Here is a 15,091-nt window from a genome sequence, read left to right on the forward strand (position 1 = left end):
CTAACCAAGTCTTGCCAGGTCTCCCTCGCAAAACAGGCTGTCAACCCTATGGGATCTTCTTAGCCTTTGTACCAGTCTACTTTGTGATAACATTCTACTCCTTGCCACTCCTTGTCATGCGAAATACAGTGGGGGAAAAAAGTATTTAGTCAGCCACCAATTGTGCAAGTTCTCCCACTTAAAAAGATGAGAGAGGCCTGTAATTTTTCATCATAGGTCAACTGTCAACTATGACAGACAAAATGAGAAAAAAATCCAGAGAATCACATTGTAGGATTTTTATGAATTTATTTGCAAATTATGGTGGAAAATAAGTATTTGGTCAATAACAAAGTTTCTCAATACTTTGTTATATACCCTTTGTTGGCAATGACACAGGTCAAACGTTTTCTGTAAGTCTTCACAAGGTTTTCACACACTGTTGCTGATATTTTGGCCCATTCCTCCATGCAGATCTCCTCTAGAGCAGTGATGTTTTGGGGCTGTCGCTGGGCAACACAGACTTTCAACTCCCTCCAAAGATTTTCTTTGGGGTTGAGATCTGGAGACTGGCTAGGCCACTCCAGGACCTTGAAATGCTTCTTACGAAGCCACTCCTTCGTTGCCCGGGCGGTGTGTTTGGGATCATTGTCATGCTGAAAGACCCAGCCACATTTCATCTTCAATGCCCTTGCTGATGGAAGGAGGTTTTCACTCAAAATCTCACGATACATGGCCCCATTCATTCTTTCCTTTACACGGATCAGTCATCCTGGTCCCTTTGCAGAAAAACACCCCCAAAGCATGATGTTTCCACCCCCCATGCTTCACAGTAGGTATGGTGTTCTTTGGATGCAACTCAGCATTCTTTGTCCTCCAAACACGACGAGTTGAGTTTTTACCAAAAAGTTCTATTTTGGTTTCATCTGACCATATGACATTCTCCCAATCCTCTTCTGGATCATCCAAATGCACTCTAGCAAACTTCAGACGGGCCTGGACATGTACAGGCTTAAGCAGGGGACACGTCTGGCACTGCAGGATTTGAGTCCCTGGCGGCGTAGTGTGTTACTGATGGTAGGCTTTGTTACTTTGGTCCCAGCTCTCTGCAGGTCATTCACTAGGTCACCCCGTGTGGTTCTGGGATTTTTGCTCACCGTTCTTGTGATCATTTTGACCCCACGGGGGCCCCAGATCGAGGGAGATTATCAGTGGTCTTGTATGTCTTCCATTTCCTAATAATTGCTCCCACAGTTGATTTCTTCAAACCAAGCTGTTTACCTGTTGCAGATTCAGTCTTCCCAGCCTGGTGCAGGTCTACAATTTTGTTTCTGGTGTCCTTTGACAGCTCTTTGGTCTTGGCCATAGTGGAGTTTGGAGTGTGACTGTTTGAGGTTGTGGACAGGTGTCTTTTATACTGATAACAAGTTCAAACAGGTGCCATTAATACAGGTAACGAGTGGAGGACAGAGGAACCTCTTAAAGAAGAAGTTACAGGTCTGTGAGAGCCTGAAATCTTGCTTGTTTGTAGGTGACCAAATACTTATTTTCCACCATAATTTGCAAATAAATTCATAAAAAATCCTACGATGTGATTTTCTGGAATTTTTTTCTCAATTTGTCTGTCATAGTTGACGTGTACCTATGATGAAAATTACAGGCCTCTCTCTCATCTTTTTAAGTGGGAGAACTTGCACAATTGGTGGCTGACTAAATACTTTTTTCCCCCACTGTATAACTTGGCATATGACACGGAGTACAGGAAGTGGAATCCCAACTAGCGCATTTGGTTTGTTGAAAGTTGTGGGAACGTACATTTTGATTTACCATTGGTTCTGGGGGACGAAGCCATGACTTTACTGACCGGTAAAATTGAAGGTTATTTAAACGTTCTGAGAACGGAAGTGAAAACCTTGCCTGTTCTGGTAACGTTAAGTTTTAGGTTGAAGGTAGGTTCTGAGAACATCTTACTATGGTTCCCTGAAAGTTTTCCTGGGAGGTTTTATTAACGCTCTGAGAACAGAAATTATAGGTTATTTGAAGTATTTTTAACAACTTCCTTAAAACGTTCAATGAATGTTTCAGTAAGACTTTTAATAACACTGTTAGCTTATTTGGGGTTAACTTTTTTTTAACTCCAAGCACGGATAGGACCAGGGGGCGCAACTTTGGTTTTAGAAGTGGGGGACGTAAGCTGGCGGAGGTTCTGGGGTCCTCCCTCCGATTGATTGGGTAGAAATCCAGGAAATTAAACAATCTAATATTACCCTTTTGGAGTCACTTTTATTGTAAATATGTTTCTAAACACTTCTACATGAATGTGGATGCTACCATGATTATGGATAATCCTGAATTAATCGTGAATAATGATGAGTGAGAAAGTTATAGCCGCACAAATATCATACCCCCCAAAAATGCTAACCTCCCCTGTTATTGTAACGGTGAGAGTTAGCATGTCTTGGGGGTATGATATTTGTGCAGCTGTAACTTTCTCACTCATCATTGTCACGATTCATTCAGGATTATCCTTAATCATGGTAGCATCGACATTCATGTAGAACTGGCTGATTTTCTTTTGATTTTCCCATGATGTCAAGCAAAGAGGCACTGAGTTTGAAGGTAGGCCTTGAAATACATCCACAGGTACACCTCCAAGTGACTCGTATGATGTCAATTAGCCTATCAGAAGCTTCTAAAGCCATGACATCATTTTCTGGAATTTTCCAAGCTGTTTAAAGGCACAGTCAACTTAGTGTATGCAAACTTCTGACCCACTGGAATCGTGATACAGTGAATTATAAATGAAATAATCTATCTGTAAACAATTGTTGGAAAAATTACTTGTGTCATGCACAAAGTAGATGTCCTAACCGACTTGCCAAAACTTTAGTTTGTTAACAAGAAATTTGTGGAGTGGTTGAAAAATGAGTTTTAATGACTCCAACCTAAGTGTATGTAAACTTCCGACTTCAACTGTACTCTGGTCAGATGAGACTAAAATGTAGCTTTTTAGCCATCAAGGAAAACGCTATGTCTGGCGCAAACCCAACACTTCTCATCACCCCGAGAACACCATCCCCACAGTGAATCATGGTGGTGGAAGCATCATGCTGTGGGGATGTTTTTCATCGACAGGGACTGGGAAATTGATGAGAATTGAAGGAAAGATGGATGGCGCTAAATACAAAGGAAATTCTTGAGGGAAACCTGTTTCAGTCTTCCAGAGATTTGAGACTGGGACGGAGGTTCACCTTCCAGCAGGACAATGACCCTAAGCATACTGCTAAAGCAACACTTGAGTGGTTTAAGGGGAAATATTTAAATGTCTTGGAATGGCCTAGTCAAAGCCCAGACCTCAATCCAATTGAGAATCTGTGGTATGACTTAAAGATTGCTGTACACCAGCGGAACCCCTCCAACTTGAAGGAACTGGAGCAGTTTTGCCTTGAAGAATGGGCAAAGATCCTAGTGGCTAGATGTGCCAAGCTTATAGAGACATACCCCAAGAGACTTGCAGCTGTAATTGCTGCAAAGGTGTCTCTACAAAGTATTGACTTTGGGGGGGGTGAATCGTTTTGGGGGGTGAATAGTTATGCACGCTCAAGTTCTGTTTTTTGTCTTATTTCTTGTTTGTTTCACAAAAAAATATATTTTGCATCTTCAAAGTGGTAGGCATGTTGTGTAAATCAAATGATACAAACCCCCCAAAATCCATTTTAATTCCAGGTTGTAAAGCAACAAAATAGGAAAAATGCCAAGAGGGGTGAATACTTTTGCAAGCCACTGTACATAACTTGACATTTCTGCAATCCATTGTGACATTGTGGGAGGATAACCAACCTTCCAATTAATGGCAATGCATTTCTTAGCCACTATAAAAGCTAGGTAACACAGATTCTTCTGATGACAGTCTCCAGTATTAACATTTCCAAGCAAACAAAAACAGGGAGAAGGGGAGAATCTGTAGACATGCTGAGATAAAAGAACATACTCTTTGCCAGAATTCAGCCAGCCTTCACAAGATCAGAACGTATGCAAATATGTCCCCTTTTGTGTTTTACACCTCCAGCAGCGTAATAACATTTCTGAGTGCATGAAATTCACTTTCATTGGCAAATAGTACGTTCTATGGATGGTCTTAAACTGCAGTAATTTATGTCTGAGATGATATGAACATGACTGGGCATTCAAAAATATCTGTATCCATTCATCATCACCAATAGTGACTCCCAGGTCTTCCTCACATTTTTGTTTTACATGTTTTGTGTCATCGGGAAAAGCCTCTATCAACCCAGTCTGGAAATCAACTTTGGAGGTTTGTCAGACTGCATTAAAAATAGTTTCAGTCTTTGAAGCTTGTGGATGGTCCAGTGTTTGCTGTACAAACAGAATAGTGTTGCATCCTCAGTGCAGTCTCAGGCTAGTCTTCCCTGGATCCTCAGTGCAGTCACAGGCTGGTCTTCCCTGGATCCTTAGTGCAGTCACAGAATGGTCTTCCCTGGATCCTAAGTGCAGTCACAGAATGGTCTTCCCTGGATCCTAAGTGCAGTCACAGACTGGTCTTCCCTGGATCCTCAGTGCAGTCACAGACTGGTCTTCCCTGGTTGCCTGACCCTGCTGAAACACCTGTCACCATCTGATCCTGCTCAGATGAGGCAAGACAAATAATTACCTTGGTGTACATTTATACAGTGGGGAAAAAAAGTATTTAGTCAGCCACCAATTGTGCAAGTTCTCCCACTTAAAAAGATGAGAGAGGCCTGTAATTTTCATCATAGGTACATGTCAACTATGACAGACAAAATGAGAGAGAAAAAAATCCAGAAAATCACAATGTAGGATTTTTTTATTTTTAAAACAGGTCTGGATTTCAGGCTAGGATCTTAAATAAAAGTCACGCTAAAACACTACAGTAGAACACGGGTATAACATTAACCAGGTGATCTCTGTGATGTTCATCTCTGTATTCATGTTAAATGTCTCTGTGATGTTCATCTCTGTATTAATGTTAAATGTCTCTGTGATGTTCATCTCTGTATTCATGTTAAATGTCTCTGTGATGTTCATCTCTGTATTAATGTTAAATGTCTCTGTGATGTTCATCTCTGTATTAATGTTAAATGTCTCTGTGATGTTCATCTCTGTATTAATGTTAAATGTCTCTGTGATGTTCATCTCTGTATTAATGTTAAATGTCTCTGTGATGTTCATCTCTGTATTCATGTTAAACGTCTCTGTGATGTTCATCTCTGTATTAATGTTAAATGTCTCTGTGATGTTCATCTCTGTATTCATGTTAAATGTCTCTGTGATGTTCATCTCTGTATTAATGTTAAATGTCTCTGTGATGTTCATCTCTGTATTAATGTTAAATGTCTCTGTGATGTTCATCTCTGTGTTACTAGCTGACAGCGTAATATGTAATGTAATGTTTTTCTCCGGCTGGAGCATCCTAATACTTTTAAATATCAAATAAAATCAATAAATGAATCAATATCTGATGTGATCTAATCCGTCTGTGTAATGTTATCCTAGTTGGCGACGAGGAGGAAGTGGAGGACCAACCCATCCTGAACCTGACGTTAGAGTGAGTGACATATTTTATTTATGACATGTTTATCTAAAACTATTTATTTGTCTTACTTGTATTGAAATCAGTTGAGGGTTGTGCCCATGATTGATAATGGGACTGTTTTTCTTTTTAACATTTACATTTATTTTCTAACACACTGGCCCATTATTTTCCTAAATTGATTTTTTTTTAAATTGTGAAACAAACAAGAAATAAGACAAAAAAAACGTAACTATTCACCCCCCAAAGTCAATACTTTGTAGAGCCACCTTTTGCAGCAATTACAGCTGCAAGTCTCTTGGGGTATGTCTCTATAAGCTTGGCACATCTGTGGGGATGGTGTTCTCGGGGTGATGAGAGGTGTTGGGTTAGCACCAGACAAAACGTTTTCCTTGATGGCCAAAAAGCTCAATTTTAGTCTAATCTGACCAGAGTACCTTCTTCCATATGTTTGGGGAGTCTCCCACATGCCTTTTGGCAAACACGAAAACATGTTTGCTTATTTTTTTCTTTAAGCAAGGGCTTTTTTCTGTTCACTCTTCCGTAAAGCCAAGCTCTGTGGAGTGTACGGCTTAAAGTGGTCCTATGGACAGATACTCCAATCTCCGCTGTGGAGCTTTGCAGCTCCTTCAGGGTTATCTTTGGTCTCTTTGTTGCCTCTCTGATTAATGCCCTCCTTGCTGGTCCGTGAGTTTTGGTGGGGAGCCCTCTCTTGGCAGGTTTGTTGTGGTGCCATATTCTTTAATTTTTTTAATACTGGATTTAATGGTGCTCCGTGGGATGTTAAAACTTTCTGATATGTTTTTATAACCCAACCCTGATCTGTACTTCTCCACAACTTTGTCCCTGACCTGTTTGGAAAGCTCCTTGGTCTTCATGGTGCCGCTTGATTGGTGGTGCCCCTTGTTTAGTGGTGTTGCAGACACTGTGGCCTTTCAGAACAGGTGTATATATACACATGTGACAGATCATGTGACAGATCATGTGACACTTAGATTGCACACAGGTGGACTTCTGAAGGTAATTGGTTGCACCAGATCTTATTTAGGTGCTTCATTGCAAAGGGGGTGAATACATAATATGCACACACCACTTTTCCGTTATTTATTTTGTATAATTTTTTGAAACAAGTTCTTTTTTTCATTTCACTTCACCAATTTGGACTATTTTGTGTATGTCCATTACATGAAATCCAAATAAAAATTCCTTTAAATTACAGGTTGTAAAGCAACGAAATACGAAAATGCCAAGGGGGAGGAATACTATTGCAAGACGTTGTATCTGATCTGTTTTTGGAAACTCAACCAAGGTAAGTGCAAGCAACAACATTGAAGAGAGAGAGAGAGAGAGAGAGAGAGAGAGAGAGAGAGAGAGAGAGAGAGAGAGAGAGAGAGAGAGAGAGAGAGAGAGAGAGAGAGAGAGAGAGAGAGAGAGAGAGAGAGAGAGAGAGAGAGAGAGAGAGAGAGAAGAGAGAGAGAGAGAGAGAGAGAGAGAGAGAGAGAGAGAGAGAATTATATTGCTGCTGTTGAAGGAAAGGGCTACAACAATCAAAAGCCAACAGCAGGTCTGCAGTGATTATTTTCTTTTTGACACGGCATTTTGGTGACTGGAGTGATAATGGGACAGTATGGGAGTCTACAGACCACTGAAAGACAGGGCACCAAGACTGAGGAATTTCCTCTGCACGTGTTTTTAGAAGAAAAGCAGAGATGCCGTCAAGGCCTGTTGCCTTATTCATACAGGTGTTCTTAAAGACAAGTGGCGGCTATAGGGTTCATTTCCAACCAAGGAACACAGTCATCCATAACATTGGAGTCAATCACATTATCACACGCAACAGAGAAGTCATGTACGTCAACATTTGCATAAAAAAAAACATTTAATTCATTAGCTTTTGTCAGCTCATCTGGTGTGTGCAATGCTTTTTATTTTTGCAGGGTTCATGTTGGTGACTGTTCTCATTGACTCACACAGTTTATTCAAGTTCATTGTTAGGAACTCCTCTATTGATTCCTTGTGTTGTTTCCTTGTCTCCCTGAGCTTTTGGTTGAGCTTCTTTCAGTTGTTGTTGGCCCTGGTTTTTGAATGCTTGTGGTTGATCCAGATCTTTATCTCCTTTGTGATGTATGGTGTGTTGTTTGTGCACGTCTAACTCGTTTGAAAAGTTTAGTTAGTATTTGGTGTGTGTGTTAGGAATATACTGGTCCCAAATACTAACTAACCATTTCAAATGGGGATATCAGATACATAGTGATTTCATTTCTAAACCATAAAACAGATATGTATGAAAATACCCTAAAATAAACTGTGACATTCTGTACTGTCGCCTCGTATGAAACATTTTATCTTAAATAAAAGGTGACATTCTGTACTGTCGCCTCGTATGAAACATTTGATCTTAAATAAAAGGTGACATTCTGTACTGTCGCCTCGTATGAAACATTTTATCTTAAATAAAAGGTGACATTCTGTACTGTCGCCTCGTATGAAACATTTTATCTTAAATAAAAGGTGACATTCTGTACTGTCGCCTCATATGAAACATGTTATCTTAAATAAAAGGTGACATTCTGTACTGTCGCCTCGTATGAAACATTTTATCTTAAATAAAAGGTGACATTCTGTACTGTCGCCCCGTATGAAACATTTTATCTTAAATAAAAGGTGACATTCTGTACTGTCGCCTCGTATGAAACATTTTATCTTAAATAAAAGGTGACATTCTGTACTGTCGTCTAGTATGAAACATTTTATCTCAAATCCTAAATACTGGAGTACAGGGCCAAATGTACACATTTTAGCTTCACCGTCCAAATAAATACAGAGGGGAGTATACATACTGTAACACATTCACAAATACTGTATCTCCTCATGGTGATGTCTTTAATAGTTAAAAACACAAACAGTTTGTGCTTTGTTAAATTCACTGAGATACTGTATTTTTAACGGCCTGATTTCTATTGGTAGATTGTTCCAGTCAATTGGGCCTTTATAGCTGGAAGATCTTCCTCCAACCTCATGATGTACCTTTGGGATTGGTAATGATTGTTGTTGTCTAAAGGAGTAGTGGGAGTCTGTTGTTGTCTAAAGGAGTAGTGTGTGTCTGTTGTTGTCTAAAGGAGTAGTGTGTGTCTGTTGTTGTCTAAAGGAGTAGTGTGAGTCTGTTGTTGTCTGGAAGGAGTAGTGTGTGTCTGTTGTTGTCTAAAGGGAGTAGTGTGTGTCTGTTGTTGTCCAAAGGAGTAGTGTGAGTCTGTTGTTGTCTAAAGGAGTAGTGGGAGTCTGTTGTTGTCTAAAGGAGTAGTGTGTGTCTGTTGTTGTCCAAAGGAGTAGTGTGAGTCTGTTGTTGTCTAAAGGAGTAGTGGGAGTCTGTTGTTGTCTAAAGGAGTAGTGTGTGTCTGTTGTTGTCCAAAGGAGTAGTGTGAGTCTGTTGTTGTCTAAAGGAGTAGTGGGAGTCTGTTGTTGTCTAAAGGAGTAGTGTGTGTCTGTTGTTGTCCAAAGGAGTAGTGTGAGTCTGTTGTTGTCTAAAGGAGTAGTGGGAGTCTGTTGTTGTCTAAAGGAGTAGTGTGTGTCTGTTGTTGTCCAAAGGAGTAGTGTGTGTCTGTTGTTGTCTAAAGGAGTAGTGTGTGTCTGTTGTTGTCCAAAGGAGTAGTGTGAGTCTGTTGTTGTCTGAAGGAGTAGTGTGTGTCTGTTGTTGTCTGAAGGAGTAGTGTGTGTCTGTTGTTGTAGTGTGTGTGTTGTTGTCTGAAGGAGTAGTGTGTGTCTGTTGTTGTCCAAAGGAGTAGTGTGTGTCTGTTGTTGTCTAAAGGAGTAGTGTGTGTCTGTTGTTGTCTAAAGGAGTAGTGTGTGTCTGTTGTTGTCTGAAGGAGTAGTGTGTGTCTGTTGTTGTCTGAAGGAGTAGTGTGTGTCTGTTGTTGTCTAAAGGAGTAGTGTGTGTCTGTTGTTGTCTAAAGGAGTAGTGTGTGTCTGTTGTTGTCTAAAGGAGTAGTGTGTGTCTGTTGTTGTCTAAAGGAGTAGTGTGTGTCTGTTGTTGTCTGAAGGAGTAGTGTGTGTCTGTTGTTGTCCAAAGGAGTAGTGTGTGTCTGTTGTTGTCTAAAGGAGTAGTGTGTGTCTGTTGTTGTCTAAAGGAGTAGTGTGTGTCTGTTGTTGTCTAAAGGAGTAGTGTGTGTCTGTTGTTGTCTGAAGGAGTAGTGTGTGTCTGTTGTTGTCCAAAGGAGTAGTGTGTGTCTGTTGTTGTCTAAAGGAGTAGTGTGTGTCTGTTGTTGTCTAAAGGAGTAGTGTGTGTCTGTTGTTGTCCAAAGGAGTAGTGTGTGTCTGTTGTTGTCTAAAGGAGTAGTGTGTGTCTGTTGTTGTCTGGAAGGAGTAGTGTGTGTCTGTTGTTGTCTAAAGGAGTAGTGTGTGTCTGTTGTTGTCTGAAGGAGTAGTGTGTGTCTGTTGTTGTCTAAAGGAGTAGTGTGTGTCTGTTGTTGTCCAAAGGAGTAGTGTGTGTCTGTTGTTGTCTAAAGGAGTAGTGTGTGTCTGTTGTTGTCTAAAGGAGTAGTGTGTGTCTGTTGTTGTCCAAAGGAGTAGTGTGTGTCTGTTGTTGTCTAAAGGAGTAGTGTGTGTCTGTTGTTGTCTGGAAGGAGTAGTGTGTGTCTGTTGTTGTCTAAAGGAGTAGTGTGTGTCTGTTGTTGTCTGAAGGAGTAGTGTGTGTCTGTTGTTGTCCAAAGGAGTAGTGTGTGTCTGTTGTTGTCTAAAGGAGTAGTGTGTGTCTGTTGTTGTCTAAATGAGTAGTGTGTGTCTGTTGTTGTCTAAAGGAGTAGTGTGTGTCTGTTGTTGTCTAAAGGAGTAGTGGGAGTTTTGTTATTGTCTAAAGGAGTAGTGGGAGTCTGTTGTTGTCCAAAGGAGTAGTGTGTGTCTGTTGTTGTCTGAAGGAGTAGTGTGAGTCTTGTAAAGTGAGATGTTCTTTAATATATAGGGAGATTTAAGTTAATACATTTTATAATGTAGGGGGATGTAGGGGGTGGGCATGATCGCTTAATGGTGAGGGGATGTGATGCTCGTAATGTGTTGGGGCGTGAAGCTCGTAATGGTGAGGGGATGTGATGCTCATGATGTGTTGGGGCGTGAAGCTCATGATGTGTTGGGGCGTGAAGCTCGTAATGGTGAGGGGATGTGATGCTCGTGATGTGTTGGGGCGTGATGCTCGTCATTGTGTTGGGGCGTGAAGATCATGATGTGTTGGGGCGTGAAGCTCGTAATGGTGAGGGGATTTGATTCTCATGATGTGTTGGGGCGTGATGCTCGTTATGGCGTTGGGGCGTGATGCTTGTGATGGTTTCAGTGGGCGTATAATCACTTCTTAATCTCCACTGATGCGTATCAAAGCAGTGTAGTGGAGGTATATGCTGTATCAGTTATGTAGTACAATAGAGAAATCCTTCACAAAGTAGCCAACACAAACACAAAGCACGTGAAATATTTTCAGATAGATGATATTCTGCTGAACCTGGGCTGTCAGGAAGCTGGTTGTGGAGCAGCTCACGGAAGAACGACATCAGTAACGCAAAGTGTTTCCCCCAACAACAAATAAAAACAACTGGCAATAATTGATATTAACTGAAAAATGATCTTATGTCGTTTCTGTGACTTTAAAGAATATTTATCTCAAAATTGTGATTCCTAAAAAGATGTGTCCGGAGATTTGGTCAACTCTATCAGATTTGTCTAAAATCCTAAATGAATCAGGAATGAGCAGGGTCAGCTATACCATAAGGACCCTTTATTAATGTCCTCATTACATGTAGTGCAACAAGGCCACTCATGATCTGGAAAGTTCTCTACTGTTGATAGATTTAAACATATTGAAATCACCATGGTCACAACCATAAACTGTCAACTCCACCTGCCTGATAGAATGTTAATTTTGGTTCTAATATGTTCCGTTTAATTCGGTTTTAGAGTCATAAAGCAACTGAGGAGAAATTATAATAGAGCCCTTTTGTGGGGAAAAACTCATTTTGATTGGCTGGGCCTGGCTCCCAAGTGGGTGGGTCTGGCTCCCCAGTGGGTGGGCCTGGCTCCCCAGTGGGTGGGCCTGGCTCCCCAGTGGGTGGGCCTGGCTCCCCAGTGGGCGGGTCTGGCTCCCAAGTGGGTGGGCCTGGCTCCCCAGTGGGCGGGTCTGGCTCCCCAGTGGGTGGGCCTGGCTCCCAAGTGGGTGGGCCAGGCTCCCCAGTGGGTGGGCCCTTGCCCAGTGATGTGAAATCCATAGATTAGGGGCCTAATTAATTTCTTTCAATTGAATGATTTCCTTCTATGAACTTTAACTCAGTACAATCTTTGAAGTTGTTCCATGTCGTTTATTTTAGTTCAGTATACATCCAATTTAAAAGTTTCCGGACTTGTCTACGTGCTGCTGTGCAGACATGGGAAAAAATCCCCCTGTGATGCTTGATCAGACCCATCAACAGAGGTAACATCATGATCAGACCCATCAACAGAGGTAACATCATGATCAGACCCATCAACAGAGGTAACATCATGATCCATCAACAGAGGTAACATCATGATCAGACCCATCAACAGAGGTAACATCATGATCAGACCCATCAACAGAGGTAACATCATGATCAATCAATTTTTCAATTTTATTTTATATAGCCCTTCTTACATCAGCTAATATCTCGAAGTGCTGTACAGAAACCCAGCCTAAAACCCCAAACAGCTAGTAATGCAGGTGTAGAAGCACGGTGGCTAGGAAAAACTCCTAGAAAGGCGAAAACCTAGGAAGAAACCTAGAGAGGAACCAGGCTATGAGGGGTGGCCAGTCCTCTTCTGGCTGTGCCGGGTGAAGATTATAACAGAACCATGCCAAGATGTTCAAAAATGTTCATAAGTGACAAGCATGGTCAAATAATAATCAGGAATAAATCTCAGTTGGCTTTTCATAGCCGATCATTAAGAGTTGAAAACAGCAGGTCTGGGACAGGTAGGGGTTCCATAACCGCAGGCAGAACAGTTGAAACTGGAATAGCAGCAAGGCCAGGCGGACTGGGGACAGCAAGGAGTCACCACGGCCGGTAGTCCCGACGTATGGTCCTAGGGCTCAGGTCTCTCAGTTGGCTTTTCATAGCCGATCATTAAGAGTTGAAAACAGCAGGTCTGGGACAGGTAGGGGTTTCGTAACCCAGGCAGAACAGTTGAAACTGGAATAGCAGCAAGGCCAGGCGGACTGGGGACAGCAAGGTGTCATCATGCCCGGTAGTCCTGACGTATGGTCCTAGGGCTCAGGTTCTCAGAGAGAAAGAGAGAACGAGAGAATTAGAGAGAGCATACTTAAATTCACACAGGACACTGGATAAGACAGGAGAAGTACTCCAGGTATAACCAACTAACCCCAGCCCCCCGACACATAAACTACTGCAGCATAAATACTGGAGGCTGAGACAGGAGCGGTCCGGAGACACTGTGGCCCCATCCGAAGAAACCCCGGACAGGGCCAAACAGGAAGGATATAACCCCACCCACTCTGCCAAAGCACAGCCCCCGCACCACTAGAGGGATATCCTTAACCACCAACTTACAATCCTGAGACAAGGCCGAGTATAGCCCACAGAGGTCTCCACCACAGCACAAACCAAGGGGGCGCCAACCCAGACAGGAAGATCACGTCAGTAACTCAACCCACTCAAGTGACGCACCCCCTCCCAGGGGACGGCATGAAAGAGCACCAGCAAGCCAGTGACTCAGCCCCTGCAACAGGGTTAGAGGCAGAGAACCCCAGTGGAGAGGGAACCGGCCCGGCAGAGACAGCAAGGGCTGTTCGTTGCTCCAGAGCCTTTCCGTTCACCTTCACACTCCTGGGCCAGACTACACTCAATCATATGACCTACTGAAGAGATAAGTCTTCAGTAAAGACTTAAAGGTTGAGACCGAGTCTGCGTCTCTCACATGGGTAGGCAGACTGTTCCATAAAAATGGAGATCTATAGGAGAAAGCCCTGCCTCCCGCTGTTTGCTTAGAAATTCTAGGGACAATTAGGAGGCCTGCGTCTTGTGACCGTAGCGTACGTATTGGTATGTACGGCAGGACCAACTCGGAAAGATAGGTAGGAGCAAGCCCATGTAACGCTTTATAGGTTAACAGTAAAACCTTGAAATCAGCCCTTGCCTTAACAGGAAGCCAGTGTAGGGAAGCTAGCACTGGAGTAATATGATCAAATTTCTTGGTTCTAGTCAGGATTCTAGCAGCCGTATTTAGCACTAACTGAAGTTTATTTAGTGCTTTATCCGGGGTAACCGGAAAATAGAGCATTGCAGTAGTCTAACCTAGAAGTAACAAATGCATGGATTAATTTTTCTGCATAATTTTTGGACAGAAAATTTCTGATTTTTGCAATGTTACGTAGATGGAAAAAAGCTGTCCTTGAAACAGTCTTGATATGTTCGTCAAAAGAGAGATCAGGGTCAAGAGTAACGCCGAGGTCCTTCACAGTTTTATTTGAGACGACTTTACAACCATCAAGATGAATTGTCAGATTTAACAGAAGATCTCTTTGTTTCTTGGGACCTAGAACAAGCATCTCTGTTTTGTCCGAGTTTAAAAAGTAAAAAGTTTTCAGCCATCCACTTCCTTATGTCTGAAACACAGGCTTCTAGCGAGGGCAATTTTGGGGCTTCACCATGTTTCATTGAAATGTACAGCTGTGTGTCATCCGCATAGCAGTGAAAGTTAACATTATGTTTTCGAATAACATCCCCAAGAGGTAAAATATATAGTGAAAACAATAGTGGTCCTAAAACGGAACCTTGAGGAACACCGAAATGTACAGTTGATTTGTCGGAGGACAGACCATTCACAGAGACAAACTGATATCTTTCCGACAGGTAAGATCTAAACCAGGCCAGAACTTGTCCGTGTAGACCAATTTGGGTTTCCAGTCTCTCCAAAAAGAATGTGGTGATCGATGGTGTCAAAGGCAGCACTAAGGTCTAGTAGCACGAGGACAGATGCAGAGCCTCGGTCTGACGCCATTAAAAGGTCATTTACCACCTTCACAAGTGCAGTCTCAGTGCTATGATGGGGTCTAAAACCAGACTGAAGCATTTCGTATACATTGTTTGTCTTCAGAAAGGCAGTGAGTTGCTGCGCAACAGCTTTTTCTAAAATTTTTGAGAGGAATGGAAGATTCGATATAGGCCGATAGTTTTTTATATTTTCCGGGTCAAGGTTTGGCTTTTTCAAGAGAGGCTTTATCACTGCCACTTTTAGTGAGTTTGGTACACATCCGGTGGATAGAGAGCTGTTTATTATGTTCAACATAGGAGGGCCAAGCACAGGAAGCAGCTCCTTCAGCAGTTTAGTAGGAATAGGATCCAGTATGCAGCTTGAAGGTTTAGAGGCCATGATTATTTTCATCATTGTGTCAAGAGATATAGTACTAAAACACTTAAGTGTCTCTCCCGATCCCAGGCCCTCGCAGATCTGCGCAGATCCAGGACAGCTAAGCCCTGGAGGAATACGCAGATTCAAAGAGGAGTCCGTAATTTGCTTTCTAATGGTCAT

Source organism: Coregonus clupeaformis, unplaced genomic scaffold (genome assembly GCF_020615455.1).
Source record: "Coregonus clupeaformis isolate EN_2021a unplaced genomic scaffold, ASM2061545v1 scaf1157, whole genome shotgun sequence".
Classification (NCBI taxonomy): Eukaryota; Metazoa; Chordata; class Actinopteri; order Salmoniformes; family Salmonidae; genus Coregonus; species Coregonus clupeaformis.